Genomic DNA, 16,650 nt, shown 5'->3' on the forward strand with positions numbered 1-16,650 from the left:
GGGTTTCAACTTGCACAAGTCCACATATACATGGAATTTCTTCAGTAAATACGTGCTATAGTACTACACAATCTAAAGTTGGCTGAATCTGCAGATGCAGAGCTATGGATATTGAGTGCCCACTTTAAGGTTATTTACAGGTTTTTATTGTGTGTGTGTGTAGATATGTATATGTATATAAGTATATATGTGTATATATATATATATATATATATATATATATATATATATATATACAGAGAGAGAGAGAGAGAAAGTTAATGGGAATAACTTCATTGAGAAAGGAAGTTAAGATATAAAGTAAAAAACACAAAAAATTGAATTTGACAGGTTTAGGCATTCAAATAATTATTTACCTTAATTGAAGAAAGTCTTTTTCTTGTTTTGGTAAGCAACACAAAGCAAAACCACTGTATTTTCTTGAAAATGAAAATGAATTATGTAATGTAGAACTGTGACTAAAAGATTTCTTAAAATCTTGCCTGTAAATTTTGTAACTGTAGTGATTGTTGGAGGTACATTATAAAATCTTGAAAAATATTACTCCTGCTGTGTTACACTCTCCCAATCAAACTCCCCTTCCTGCCCCAGAAATTAAAGACCTCTATAAAACTGGTGAACTCTAGAATGTTGGAGAAGGTTAGGGCATAGAGATGCTTTGGTATAATCTAATTATTTCATATATCAGAGAGTTAAGGTCAAGAAGAATTAAATTATTTACTTAAAATTGCCTGTTTACTATGTGATTCTGTCCAAACCCCACATATCTTTAGAGATCTGTCCACATTTCAAATTCTCCATGAAGCCTTCTTATCGAGTAAAAAAATCTTCTCTTATAAATATCTCAAATTACCTGTTTTGAAACTTGCAAAATCTACTTTTCATCACAACAATTTGAATTTTTTACCTTGTGTCATATTCTGTCAGTTCTTAAGTATACAAATTAAGTTATATATATATATATATATGTACGTATATATATTATTTCTTCTCTATGCCTTCCCTACTTGTATGAATTGACCTGCATTGGACAGGTAGCCACTTTCACTTGTTTTGTAATATTGCTTTCCTCAATTTTTATGGATTCACAAATAATATACTGTTACATTTAAATTTTTGAATAATAGAAATATGCATATTGTATATTATTAATAATTACATCTTACTAGATGTAGCATTTTGTAACTTTTTTTCTAAATATTATATGTTTGCATCTAATCCATGCTTATCTTTACAGCAGCACTTCCTTTTTTTTTCTCTGTTTGATAGAATCCCTTTGTATGTTTTACCATGATCCATATGCCATTCCCTATTGATGACATTTGGATTATATCTCTTTTGGTAGCGTTACAGACATTGCTTCTCTGAATAATATTATAACTGTTTCAATATTACATACAGAAGAATTCCCCAAGGATATACATCTTGTCATGGAAATATAAAGTCATTAGGGCAGGCACCTATCTACTCATATCTATAACTGCAACATATTTTCCAGAAAGACTTTGACAATTTACAATTCCCCTCAAATGATTACAGAATTCTTTGCACAATTTTTCAATGTGCAATATTGTGAGATGCAAAGTTTGCTCACCTTTTGTACTAAAAATATTGCCATAAACTGACAGAATTTCTCTAATAAATAATGAGGTTTAGCATAATTCCTAGGTGATTTTTATATAAACTAATACACATTTTTACATTATTTAGGATTATTCTCAATGATGAAAAACTGAAAGCATTTCCTCTAAGATCAGGAAAAGACAGGGTTTCCACTCTCACCATTATTATTCAACATAGTTTTGGAAGCCCTAGCCACAGCAACCAGAGAAGAAAAAGAAAAGGAATACAAGTTGGAAAAGAAGAAATAAAACTGTCACTGTTTGCAGATGACATGATACTATACATAGAAAATCCTAAAGATGCCACCAGAAAACTACTGGAGCTAGTCAATGAATTTAGCAAAGCTGCAGGATACAAAATTAATACACAGAAATCTCTTGCATTCCTGTACACTAGCAACAAAAGATCAGAAAGAGAGATTAAGGAAACAATCCCACTCACAGCTGCAACAAAAAGAATAAAATACCTAGGAATAAACCTATCTAAGGAGGCAAAAGACCTGTATGTACAGAAAACTATAAGATACTGATGAGAGAAATCAAAGATGACCCAAACAGATGTAGAGATATACCATGTTCTTGGATTGGAAAAATCAATATTATGAAAATGACTATACTACCCAAAGCGGTCTACAGATTCAACACAATCCCTACCAAACTACCAATGACATTTTTCTCAGAACTAGAACAAAAAATTTTACTATTTGTATGGAAACACAAAAGACCCTGAATAGCCAAAGCAATCTTGAGAAAGAAAAATGGAGGTGGATGAATCAGGCTCCCTGACTTCAGACAATACTACAAAGTTACAGTAATCTACAAAATATGGTACTGGCACAAAAACAGAAATAGAGATCAATGGAACAGGATAGAAAGTCCAGAGATAAACCCATACACCTACAGTCACCTAATATATGACAAAGGAGGCAAAAGTGTACAATGGAGAAAAGACAGCTTCTTCAAGTGGTGCTGGGAAAACTGAACAGCTACATGTAAGTGAATGAAATTAGAGCACTCCTTAATACCATACACAAAAATAAAATCAAAATGGATTAAAGACCTAAATGTAAGGCCAGACACTATAAAATTTGGGAGGAAGACATAGGCAGAACACTCTATGACATAAATCACAGCAAGATCTTTTTTGACCCACCTCCTAGAGTAATGAAAATAAAAACAAAAATAAATAAATGGGACCTAGTTAAACATAAAAGCTTTTACATAGCAAAGGAAACCATAAACAAGATGAAAAGACAACTCTCAGAATGGGAGAAAATATTTGCAAACGAAGCAACTGACACAGGATTAATCTCCAAAATATACAAGCAGCTCATGCAGCTCAATATCAGAAAAACAAACAACCCAATCCAAAAATGGGCAGAAGACCTATAAATAGACATTTCTCCAAACAAGACATACAGATGGCCAACAAACACATGAAAAGCTGTTCTGTAATTATTACAGAAATGCAAATCAAAACTACAAAGAGATATCACCTCACACCAGTCAGAATGGCTATCATTTAAAAAATCTACAAATGATAAATGCTAGAGAGAGTATGGTGAAAAGGGAACCTTCATGCACTGTTGGTAGGAATGTAAATTGATACAGCCACTATGGAAAACAGTATGGAGGTTCCTTAAAAAACTAAAAATAGAACTACCATATGACCCAGCAATCCCACTACTGGGCATATACCAAGAGAAAACCATAATTCAATATGATACATGCACCCCAATGTTCACAGCAGCACTATTTACAATAGCCAGGACATGAAAGCCACCTAAATGTTCATCAACAGAAGAATAGATAAAGAAGATGTGGTACATATATACAAGGGAATATTACTCAGCCATAAAAAGGAAAGAAATTGGGTCATTTATAAAAGACATGGATGGACCTAGAGAGCGTCATACAGAGTGAAGTAAATCAGAAAGAGAAAAACAAATATTTATTAATGCATATATGTGGAATCTAGAAAAATTTTATAGTTGACCTTATTTGCAAAGCAGAAATAGAGACACAGATGTAATGAACACATGTATGGATACCAAGGGGGAAAGGAGTGAGGTGGGAGGAATTGGGAGATTGAGATTGACACATATACAGGATTGATACTATGTATAAAATATAAAACTGATGGGAACATAGAGTATTACACAGGGAACTCTACTTAATGCTCTGTGGTGACCTAAATGGGAGGGAAACCCAGAAGTGAGGGGATATATGTATATGTGTGGCTGATTCATTTTGCTGTGCAGTAGAAGCTACACAACATTGTAAAACAACTGTACTCCAATAAAATTAATTTTAAAAAAAACATTGCTTCTCTGAATAAGTGTATAGCTATTTTAATGTTACATATAGAAGAATTTCCTAAAGATATACACCTTATCATGGAAATACAAAGTCATTAGTGCAGGCACTTACATACTCATATCTATAACTACAACATATTTTCCAGAAAGGTTTTGTCAATTTATAATTTCCCCCAAAAGATTATAGAATTCTTTGCACAATTTTTTCAGTGTGCAATATTGTGAGATGCAAAGTTTGCTCACCTTTTGTACTCAAACTATTGCCCTAAACTGATGGAATTTCTCTAATAAATAATGAGATTTAGCATAATTCCTAGGTGATTTTTATATAAACTAGTACTTTTTTTACATTATTTAGGGTTCAAATATATCAGTTTGTAGTTTTAATTTTTAATTTAATTTAATTAATTTGCTTGGTACTGGAGTATACAGATATTCTTTATCTTACAGCGGTCAAGTTTATTAAATAAAACGTTTTTCACATTTGGAAGTTTTTTCCTTCCTGTTGAAGAAATCTTTTCCCTTTCAAATTTAATGAAGACATTCTTCCATATTGTCTTTTAAATATTTTCTTTTACATATTATTTTTAATCTGTCTGAAATTTACTTTTCTTTTTATTGTGAGTTAGGGAAACTATTCTTTCCAAATGAATGACCAATTATTTCAGTATTCTTTTTTGAGTTGTCCATCCTTTCCTCCCTGGTATATAATGCAACTTCTTTCATACATCAACTATTTATTTATGTGTAACTCTGTTTCTAAGTTCTATTTTGTGTCCCACTGATTTATTTTTCTATAGTTGCTGAACAGTTTAAATCATGATAACTACATAGCTCTGGATTTTTATTAATTTATCTTGATCAGTATGCACTAGGATTTCAATATCTGGTAATTTGTCATTTTACTCACTTCCAGAAAATTATTATCCAGTATATATTTAATATATTTTCCTATTTTCATTATTTTTTATGTAAGTCTAATTAGAAGTATGTCAGAACTATTCATTACTGTTAACTCTATTCAATATATCTATCAAGATGTTGTTCATGTACCTTTATATCTTTGTTGCATTCTGTTTCTTGACTAATATTTTCCATTTTACTAATTTCACCTTCAGCTGGGCCTGTTCTATTATGTTACCAGCTCATCCATTGGATATATTATTTTAGTTGTTATATTTTTTTTTCTAAAGTTTCTATTTAATTATATTTCCTGTTTGTTTTGCATTCTGATATTTTTTTCTTATCCAGTTTTAAAACTCTCTCTTTCAAGTTAAAATATCTATCCATTGTCATTTTATATTTTATACGGATAATTCCAGCATTAATAATACTTCGTGTCACATTCCATAAGAGGAAGACATTTTTGGAGGGAATATTGAGAGTTTTGCTTTTTTCTAAAACAAATTTTATTTTTATTGGAACTGGGGTCTTCTACTTAACAGAGTCCAATGAGATTTAAATTTTATGCTTGGAATTTCCAAGATCATGTAGGGTTTATTATTTCAATCATAGGACTCATTTGAGCGAAGATTTATGTCAACAACTTCTCTGAATAATTCATTTTATTAATATTTTTCCACTTAATACCAGGCCAAGCAACTACATTTCCTTAATTTTTTTCATTTACAGGTGAAATGCTTTTTGTAAGCCTATTTTTTACTGAAACTATAATCTCTGCAGTCCCAACTTAATGCAGAGGACTCAGCATCACTTTTACTACTTTCTAAACATTCAAGTCTTAAAAATCAGCTTCACTGCGTAAAGCTATTCTACCCCAATGCACAGGAAGAATCTGGCCTCAGGACCCATGTTTACTTTCCATTCTGTTCTCAGCTTTACTAAATTATTTTGGGGTTTTGCTTATTCCCTTATTTTCTTATGATCTCATTAGTATACTTTAATGTATGTTTGTTATAATATTTCTAAAATCTATGTGTTTTGTGCTGAGATAGTATATCAGTCAGGGTGGCCTACATTATACTTAGAAAACAGAATATCCTAGTGTGATCTTAACATAACTAGGCTTTATTTTTCCACATGAAACATCTTGGTGTGCTAATTCATAAGGACAGAGTGCCCAAGCTTCTTGTCCAGCAATTAAATGCTGTTTTTCATGCTATGTCTACCAATAAATCATAGTTAGAGTCACATGGCCCTGTCATTTGTGCAATTGTGTAATTGCAAGCCTCCCATATACCTAAAGAGAAGTTAAACCAGATATAGAGGAGAATTAAAAGGCTTTACATAAATCACATGTTTGGTTCTCTTTTCTTTCTATGTATAAAACATACTAAACATCTTCCCCAAGGAGGCAGTTTACAACACCTTCCATTCATGAGACAGCTCAAAATCTAGTACCTCTGGGTTATGAGACTTAGTCTCTATTAGAACAGTTGCATCCACATCAGCTTCACTTGTGTCTTTTCTTGATCCAGGAACTTATATACTAACAGGACAAATTATCTTCTCACCACAAATGCAACATAGAGAGGTGGATTGTGTTCTGCAGAACTACTAGATCACCAATCTGGGAAAATAAACAAATGGAAACTTGCATCGGTCCCTGGTCTATATCAATCCTTAAATCCCTCTGAGCCAAAATTGTCATGGTTTTCACCTCAGGACTGGACAACGTTCCTTAATTAGACTGTTCCTGCTCCCTGAAAATGGCCCTGAATGCCATTCTTCCTGGGTCCCTCTGAGAGATTCTTCTCTGCCTTTAGCCACTTTGGCTTCTGTGAAATAAGCATTGGGCAATGTCAATCTTTTGAGAGCAAAACATATGTCTCAGACGTTCTGCCTGTAAGTAGTTAGAAGTCCAAGAATTATTTTGTGCCTTACAGTATCTATTAATTTTTTAGGAATTTTACATATTTGATCTCAGTTATCTATATATGAAAATAGCTAAAAGAAGAAAGTTCTTTGAGATAATTCTCAAATTTGCTATATTGCTTTACTTCTTGCTGCCTCTACAATAGACCCAAATATAGGTACCCTGAGCTTAAATGTCTTTGATTTGGGGATTTTACCACTAGCCTCAATCTGAGTCACCTTATGCAGTTAAAAATACTAGACCCTACACAATAGTAAGGTCATGCTTGTACTGAGGCATCTTAATCCATTCAGGTTTTAACCATGGGTAATAAAATACTAATTTTTTTTCATATTGCTAAATTTTAATAAATATTTATAGCTCAAATCTTGTTTTTTTTTTCTTCTTTTTTTCTGGAATAATGAGACAGTAAGGTAAAAAATAATTTCTTCTTATGAACCTACAGGACTTCAATTATCTTGTCTGTCTATTCTTAATTCTTCTTCTTAATTCTGATAAGCTGGGGTTTCTATTGTTTTTTTGTTTTGTTTTGTTTTTCCTGAGCTCTTCTTTTTCTGGCAGTACCTTATCAAATACAACAAACAACAACAAATGTGTTCTATTAATAGTGTTTTCACACTTCTTGTCCCAGAGTTAAAATTTCACGAGATACGTGGTATTTTAGTGTATTGCCAGGGATAATTTTACTTTTTTCTGCTACTGTATAACATTTATCATTATTTTCCAGATTCCAATATTCATATCTTCTGTGCAAACTGAAGAACCATGCCCATGGACAACCTTCTTCAGGTACGAATATCTATTTCAATCAGGAGAGAGTTATTCTGTGATGATAATCAGCCTCAAAATCTCAGTGGCATATAGCAGCAAAGTTTTATTTCTTGGCCAATACTTATTAATGGTGCAGGGGTTGGATACTACTGTAAAAGTCCATCTTCTTGTCACCATGGCCAGCGATATCCCACATGGTATGACACTAACTAGCTTGGACCCCAGAACAAATTTAAAATGTAGAAAAGAAATAAATTCTTGTTGCTTCAAGGTATGGAGGTTTGGGAAATGTTTGTTAACATGTCATCAGCTAGACTATTCTTACTTATTTTATACAGAGTAAATTTTGAAATATCTAATTTTTCCTATAGCTGGAAAGGGAAAACATTTTGGTGTCCTTTCATATCGCTTTTCTGCCTCTCTTAATATTGGCAATATCATTTTAGTTTTCTATAAATGTTAAGACTTTGATACTACTACATTTTAAATCACCCCAGCTCCAATTAAAATAAATATTATCTATAATTGTTATTTCTCATAGGCAATAAGCTATATAACCACTTCCACCTTCAAGCACAGATAGAAACACATTCATAGGCAGAATTCCTAACCATACATTCTACACTGACAGCGCTAGTTATAGTATCACTATAAATTTCTATTTTAACTCTATTTTCTTGGATTAATCTTTTATGGTTATGTAACTATAAAAATGTTTAAAGTAGGTCAGAGAGAATCATTACAATGCCTGTGTAGGCATAAGCTCAGTCTTACAGAGAGAAGAGCTGGGTCTTACCCCTTTGCTGGCTTGCTGGCCACTCTACTTTAGTCCAACAGTCTCCATGGATCACTCATGGAATAAAGAACCAGCTACTAGTGAAAAGCAATAGAATTATTAAAACCTTTATTAGATTTAACCTCAGGATCTTACCAGAAATTGAAAAAAATACTATAGAAATAAATAGCAAATAAATATTAGTTTTGAACTTCATTTTATTAAATTAACACTTTCTTCATTCTTAAAATAATCTTGTGTGATAAGGGTAAAAATATGTCCCAATTTAAATGTGTGTAAACAGAATCTGTAGAGTTTGAGTTTCCTGGTATCAAAATTTATAAAATATAAAGTAGGCACTGTGTCTCTTCTCCTCTGACTGCATGTCTTATCCCACATTCTTTTTCAGTCCTATCATACCCAGTCTTTAAAAGAACCATTATTATTTATTGGTCATTTCAAATAGAAATATCCTGATCGTTGACCCCAATTTGGACAAACTTTAGTTGTAGAAATAGCTGCTATTCTTGCTTTCATTGGCTTTAATATGACTGCATTACTTCCTCCACCAGGGAATGTGATGTTAAAATGTATTTTTTATTAATACTGGCATTGACACCTTGTCTAAACATTGTGGGTAGTAGGATCTTCTCCTTGGATTAATGATACTTGATATACTAGAATAGATTCTACAAAATTTAACAGATAAACGTGCTTAAAAGAAAACAGTATTGTCCTCCACTTATGTTACACATACCCAATAAATAAAATGAAAGCAATAGAGAAGAGTAGTTGTATATTTTCATAAAATACACCTAAGTCAGAATTTATCAGAGAAACAGAAGCAATATGGGCTTATCTATATTATACATTAGTGAAATACAAAGATATATATAAAGTGATTTATTATATATAAATTATTATATATTAAATATAAAGAGATTTATTATAAGGAATTGGCTCATGTGTTTGTGGGGACTAGGAAGTCTGAAATCTGTAAAGCAGACCGGCTAGGATCTCTAACAGGAGCTGAGGTTGCAATCCTGAGCAAAATTTTTCTAGGAAACTTGTTTTTGTCATTATGGCCTTCAACTGATTGGATGAGGCTCATCCACATTTTTTAGGGTAATTTCCTTTACTTATTGAACTGCTTGTCAATGTTAGAAACATCTACAAAATACCTTCACAGATATACCTAGACTAGTGTTTGATTAAATAATTAGAAAAATTATTAATTATTACTTTATTAACTTAATTATTAGAATAATTAAATAATTAGAATCTAGGGCCTATCTATGTTGATACATAAAATCAACCATCACACCAACTATTGTGAATTGCCTTCTATGTCACTTTACCTGCTCTAACAACATTTAATGGCTTATTTAGAGTTAGAAATTAGCAATTTGAATAATGGTATGAGAGGTAAGGAGCACCACACAGCCATTGTACACTGCTGTCCTGGAGTGGGCAGCAGGGATGGACAAATTCATGCTGGTCCAGAAGGTGATGTTGGACTGGACCAATGGGAGACTCTTCCAAGACAAGTTTGATTGTCTTTTCTACATCAACTGAAGAGAGATGAACTAGAGCACATCACAGCAAAGCATGCAAGACCTTACCCCCAGTTGCCGGTCAGAGTCCAGCATACCCTACCGGGGGCTTGTCTGAGTTCCTGAGTGCCTCCTTTTCATCATAAATGGCTTTGAGGAGCTCAAGTCCTCTTTCTACAACCGCCAGGGACCCTGGTGCCTCTGCTGGGAGGAAAAACAGCTCACAGAGCTTCTCATTAACAGTCTGATTCAGAATAAGCTGCTGCCTTGGTTGTCTTTGCTCATCATTGCCAGGCCATGGCTTTGGAGAAGCTCCATCACTTGCTCCAGCATCCCAAGAATGTGGAGATCCTGGGCTTCTCTGACACAGAAAGGAAGAAGTACTTCTACACATATTTCCACAATGTTAAGCAGGCTGGTAAACCCTTCAATTTCGTGAAAAACAACAAGTCCCTTTTCACTCTATGATTTGTCTCCACCATATGTTGGGTCATTTGTACCTGGTTCAAGAAGCAATTAGAAAGTGGCAGGGGGGATTCTGAGACAGACATCCAGGACACCACAGCAGTTTACATGCTCTACCTCTGAGTCTGCCAGGGACCTCAAATTTCCAGCCCTTGCTCTTTGGTGGCATATGGTCTTGGGAATCAGAAAATCCCATTTGAGGAGCAGGACTTCCAGAAGCATGGCTTGATGGGATGGATATCTCTTCCTCCCTCAAGGTGATCATCTTCCATAAGGATATCAACTGTGCAGTGTTCTACAGCTTCATCCACTTGAGTTTCCAGGAGCTCTTTGAGGCCATGTACTATATCCTGGATGTTGGGGAGAGTGAGTCCAGCCCAGAGCAGAATGTGAGGATGCTGTTGGCTGAGTAGGGTTTTCAGAAAAGAGCTTCTTGGCACTCCCCATGTGAATGAGGAAACAAGAAGCTACCTTGAGAAAAGTCTTTGCTAGAAGGTCTCCCCTGGCATCAAGGTCGAACTATTGGAGTGAGTCCAAAGCAAAGCTCAGAGTGAGAGCTCTACCTCCAGCAGGGTTTCTAGTAGCTCTTTAGCTGCTTTTATGAGATCCAGGAAGATGAATTTATCCAACAGGCCCTGAGCCACTTCCGAGTGGTCGTGGTCAGCAATATCACCACCAAGGTTTCCTCCTTTTTGTGTGAGGAACTGCAGGAGCATCCCAGTGCTGCACTGGTACAGGGCTGCCTACAGTGTGGATGAAGAAGAGGGGTGAGATGGACTTCTGGGTCCAGATGCTGTTGGCATAGTCAGTCAAGAGGAATGTTTTGCCAGACATCTACAATGAACAGCTTGCTGATGCTCTAAGCTCTAATCCAAATCTGATAGAGCTGGTTTTGTATTGCAATGCCCTGAGAAGCTGCGGGGTGAAGCTTCTCTGTCAAAGACTCAGACACCCCAAATGCAAACTTCAGAATTGAGGCTGAAGAGGTGCTGAGTTTCTAGCCCTGCCTATCAGGACCTCACAGCAGCTCTGATATCCAATAAGAATTTAATAAGGATGGACCTAAGGAGCAATGACTTGGGGTTGCCAGGCATGGAACTGCTCTGTGAGGGGCTCCAGCATCCCAAATGCATCCTGCAGATGATTCAGTTGAGGAAGTGTCCTCTGGAGGTTGTGGCTTGCCAAGACACTGCCTCCTTGCTCAGCACCAAATCCACTGGAGGATTTGGGTCTGAGGCTTTTCTGTTAAGCTTGAGCCACCCAGTCATTGGCTGAGGATCTTGCAGTTGAAGATTTGCCAAGTCACTGCTGCTGCCTGTGAAGACCTGACTTCCACCCTCAGTGTGAATCAGAGCCTGGCAGAGTAGGATCTAAACTTGAATGACCTGGGGAACCCAAGTGCTGCTGCTATATGAGGGTTTCAGGCATCCAAGTAAACTCCAGACCCTCTGGTTAGGCATTTGCTGGCTCAGTTCTGCAGCCTTTGAGTGTCTCTCTGCTATGCCCTCGGCCAACCACCACCTCTGGGAGTTGGATCTGAGTTTGAATGACCTGGGGAACTGGGGCACATGTTTGCTGTGTGAGAGCCTGTGACACCCCACCTGTGGACTCCAGAAACTATGGCTGGATAGCTGTGGGCTCATAAGCAGAGACTTGAGGTTTCTCTTCTAGCCTGCGGGTTAACCAGACAATGACAGAGTTTATCTGACCAACAACATGCTGGGAAACGCAGGTGTCAGGCTGCTATGATAGAGCCTGAGTCATCCCAGCTGCAAACTTCAAGTCCTCTGGTTATTTGGAACAAGTCTTAAGAAAATGACCCACGGAAGACTGGCAGCACTTCACCTAATAAAACCTTACTTAGACGTCAGCTGCCGAATGGTTCTATCTACTGCTTCTTCTCTTGAAGTAAGGAGGGAGGAAGATCATCCCAGGACCTGCTAATCAACATAATGATAAGGCCTTTTATTTCCTCAAGAGACAAATTCATGCAGAATAAATCCTTTCTGCTTGGGGTTTATGTAATCATCATGTGACTGAGCTTGGAGTTTTAGTCTGAAGAATCTTGGTGCCATGGAGAGAATTTAGAGAAAGGTCCCAGATGATTCTAGAGCAGAAGCTCACAGCTGAGAGTGAATTTGCTCCACCAGGGGACACTTGGCAATGACAGGAGACATTGGGGTGGGGGAAGCTACTGGTATCTAGTGGGTAGAGGCCAGGAATCCTGCAAATATCCTAAAATGCACAAGGCAACTCCTACAGCAAAGTATTTGGCATACATGTCAATTGTGTCAAAGTCGAAAAACCCTATTCTCAAAGATTAATGGTGCAATAAAGATAGCAGAGAGTCTGGAACACTGGTGAATCTCAGAATGCTTGTTATGCCAACAGCCCCAATAACAAAACTTGCAATCTTGTTTTTCACTATGATTCTGACCCCTGTCTGGAGCCAACTGGACCATGGTTGGACACCTGCCATTGTTAGCCAACTATGGGCCAGCCAATAACTTATACCATGCTTTGGATGAAAACATGAATGGAATCAACCAGGATTTTACTATCGGGGATTTGAGCTAGGAAACTTCAGACAAACTAATGATTGTTGGGAAACTTCACAAGAATTCCATGAGCATGCCATGCTGAATCCATAGTGAAGATGTCTAGAAAGACCAAAATTTACTGGGAAGTGGAAGAAATTTGTAGAGATAAAAAATTTAGTGACCTTGTAACTTATGAAATGTTGAAAAGGAAGTAACTCAGATTCTGAAGACATCATTCCTGTGGATATCAATAAATGTTCCATGATTACTCACATCAATTAAATAAAGTATGTTGATATTGAAACATGTAAATTAGCTATTTGAGTAAGACATTTATTAGGTTCTTAAAACTTAGTATTTTTTTTTTTTAGAAGAAACTGAACAGAATCTTCAAACTGCATACATCAAGAAATTTAATTAGCTACGAAGGTGAAAAGCGAGTTTTGTATTTATCATTTGTGTGACAGAAGTCACTGTTTTTTGTTTTTGTTTCTTTTTTTCACAGGGGAAGTAGATTTTCTTGTTACTGACAGTACAAGAGATTTTTCCATATTTCATTTATATTTTTCCCTTATCTTCATCTGATACATTTTAAAGTTATTTAATGTGCATCTATAACTTTTGTCCTTTCAAAGGTTTTAATAAAAGTGTGGTGACATATTCTGAGTGTTCAATTCCCTTATAATACACTGAATAATGATTGGTTCTAAGAAGCAATTTGGTTCAAAAAATGACCAACTATTCAACACTTATAACACCTTTAAATTAGAAAATTTGCTAATTGGATTTGTGCTTTTCTAAATCTAAGTAAAATGTGTGAATCATTTCTTGCAAAATCACTTTATTATAATTATTTTGTCTTAGAAAAATGATGTAGACAATGTACCTTGTGCACATTCTGAAAATTACATACTATCATATGAAGTACAAATAAAGCTGTATATTTTATGTACACTTACAATTTTGTAGATGATAGCAATGATTTGAAAATATTAACTTGACTTCAATTTTGGCAAATTCTAATTTTGGCAAACACTAAGTCTGGCAAATTATGCTAGTATTTCATCAAAACATTCCCTCCTTCATCCATAGTTATAGGATTATAGCCAAGCACAAGATAGAGAACATTCCTTAGCCTCTCTTGCCCTGAGATGTGACATTGTGACTAAGTTCTCTCTTATAGAATGGGAACAGAAATGATGTATTTTTAACAGAGTGTATTTGACTCCTCCGCCCTCTCTTTTCCCCTCTCCTGAAAGATTGCAAACTATAGCAAAGTTTATGAATAAAGGAGACAAAGATGGGAGGATCTGAGTCTGTTGAGAAGAGCTACTTGCTGCCCTTGATCACCTTTCCTGTATTGTTAAATGAATGATAAATAAAATTAAGGATGTTTGTGCCATACTTTTGTTATTTTTTTAGAGTATTTTAATGTAACCTAACTGATTTCCTATATTAATTTCCTGAGGCTGCTGTAACAAATTACCACAAATGGGGTTGTTTAACATGTCAGAAATATATTCTCTCACAATTCTGCAGACTAGAAGTCCAAAATCAGGTTTTAGCATACTACTTTCCCTCTGGAGGCTCTAGAGGAGATTTCTTCTTTGCCTTTTCCAGTTTCTGGTCTTGTGATGCATCACTCCAATTCTGCCTCCATCTTTAACGTGACCTTTTCTTTTTCCCTATCTCACTTTCGTGTGCTTCTTTATAAGGATTCTTATCACTGAATTTAGGAGAATAATCTCACCTCAAGATCTTAATCTAATTACATCTGCAAAGTATGCTTTTTTCTAAATAATATTATTCAGATGTTCTTGGGGTTAGGATGTAGACATTCAATCTACCACAGTACCTTTAAGAAATGTAATGGGATTTTGTATTTTTTCCACTCTGTAGTTGTACTATCTATAATGTATTGTATAGATCATATAAACATTCAATAAAGAATGCTTAAGTCTTTAAGTGGAGCCTTTCACAATTTTGTGTATCAGTTACAAATGGGAGTTCACAGTTTCTAACTTAACTGACATTAAAGTAAGATTTATCTGTAATGAATGAAATTAGAAAAATAGCAAATAAAAAGAGTAAATAATTGAATTATAAGTCTGTTTTTTACTTTCTTTTCTTTCTAGGAATGAGAGATTTACATAAAAAGAGATTAAAATGCTAACAATTCCACTGCAGAAGTGGATCACTATAACATGATGTTAGAATGGAACTCTTTGTATCTCAGTTTCAGCTGAAGCATAAACACAATAAGAACCAAGAATTCTCGAGACAGAAAATGAAAAATTTTTTAAAGGAGGGGAATCGCTAAAGAGGATTTAATTTGAAAAGAAGTCTTTGTGGCTTTCTCCAGGATAAGAACAGGAGATAGGAATGAAAGAATGCAATTTCTAATTCAATTATAATGAATAGGCTTCAACAGAGCAATTCAGAGCATGTGCTATGTGCTCTTGAAATTGAAGGCCAAGAAGGACTATTTCCTGACCCATGCTTGGGAAAGATCAAATTACCTGTAAGGTAGCAGGGTAAATGCCGCATCTGCCAAATAACTGTTCTTCCTTCTGGGAGTGATTAATAAGTGCATGAATCCCAGTGAGTTCTTGCAGTAGTGTCAGCCTGACCTCATTTTAGAACGGAGTCTGCCCAAGAGGGAAGTCTGACATAGTAAAGAATCCCAGCAGTATGAGAGTTACTGAGGAATGAGCTGCAGAGGAAGCAGAGACAAGGCCCACACAATCAGAAGGGTCTGGAGGGGTCAGACTCTGAAGAACCCACAAAAACATCCACAGGGCAAAGTCATTCTTAAACATCTGCCACATCTAGAGTTCACCAAACTTCTTACAGCATTTCAAGTAGATTAAGAATTGCCTGTGTGTCAGTCTAACTTCTCCTCCTCCTGCTCTGAGAAAGGGGATGGGAGCTGTGAATGAGAAAGAAAAGCAAATGTCCATGGCCCCTCCCAGGAAGGAGGTGGCAACCCTACAATAAGAAACAACTGGGAAATGAGGGTGGGGTGGGGGATTTACTGCAAATGAATACAGTTTTCTGTTAAAACACGTATTTATAACACAAGAATTTGTTCATGCACATTTGATAATCAGGTGAATAAAACCACAAAAATGGAAATCATGTTAGCTGTTAATTTTCTCTAAGCTACCAAGCAACACTAGATGTAGGGAAGTGAATACTTCCTAGTCCTTCTCTTGCCCTTTCACTGACTTTTCTGTAACCATCCACTCCAACAGTGAGAAAATCTAGCTTCCACCTCCCACCATAAATTTACTTAGTTGTTTAAATCCAGTATGATGTATAGTCATTTCAGAATTGTTAATTCATACCCCCATGGAAAAAACCTTTCTCAACCAGATTGCAGTACTGGTGTGGAGTTCCCTTTGCTTTCGGTTTTTTTATTTTCCATTCAATTCCAAAGTTAATTAAGTTGGCTCCTTTTTATCTCACCTTATTTGGTGAGATGGTTTCACACATTTGTAAGGCAGTTAGGTTTTTCTTTTTGGTCACATTCTTTATTCCATTCTGGAATCCTCTGACTTCCTTAATTAAAAAAAAAAAAAAAATACATGCATTATAGTCCATTCTTTGTGCTTTAAAGTTCTGTAGATGGGTTAGGGTCATGTATATCCAGTTACAATATCATACAAAATATTTTAAAATAAAATTCCTTTTCACTGTCTTATAAATAGAATTCCTCTTTGCTTTACCTATTCAATATATTCCTTCCAACTCCTGGCAACCACTGATGT

The 16,650-nt window shown here is 35.4% G+C and overlaps 1 pseudogene; it reads left to right on the forward strand.

The window, feature by feature from the left end:
* Positions 1 to 7,541: 7,541 nt before the first annotated feature.
* On the forward strand, positions 7,542 to 15,021 carry LOC132352431 (NACHT, LRR and PYD domains-containing protein 12-like; annotated as a pseudogene).
* The last annotated feature ends 1,629 nt before the right edge of the window (positions 15,022 to 16,650 follow it).

The sequence above is a fragment of the Balaenoptera ricei genome, chromosome 18, assembly GCF_028023285.1.
Source record: "Balaenoptera ricei isolate mBalRic1 chromosome 18, mBalRic1.hap2, whole genome shotgun sequence".
Taxonomy (NCBI): Eukaryota; Metazoa; Chordata; class Mammalia; order Artiodactyla; family Balaenopteridae; genus Balaenoptera; species Balaenoptera ricei.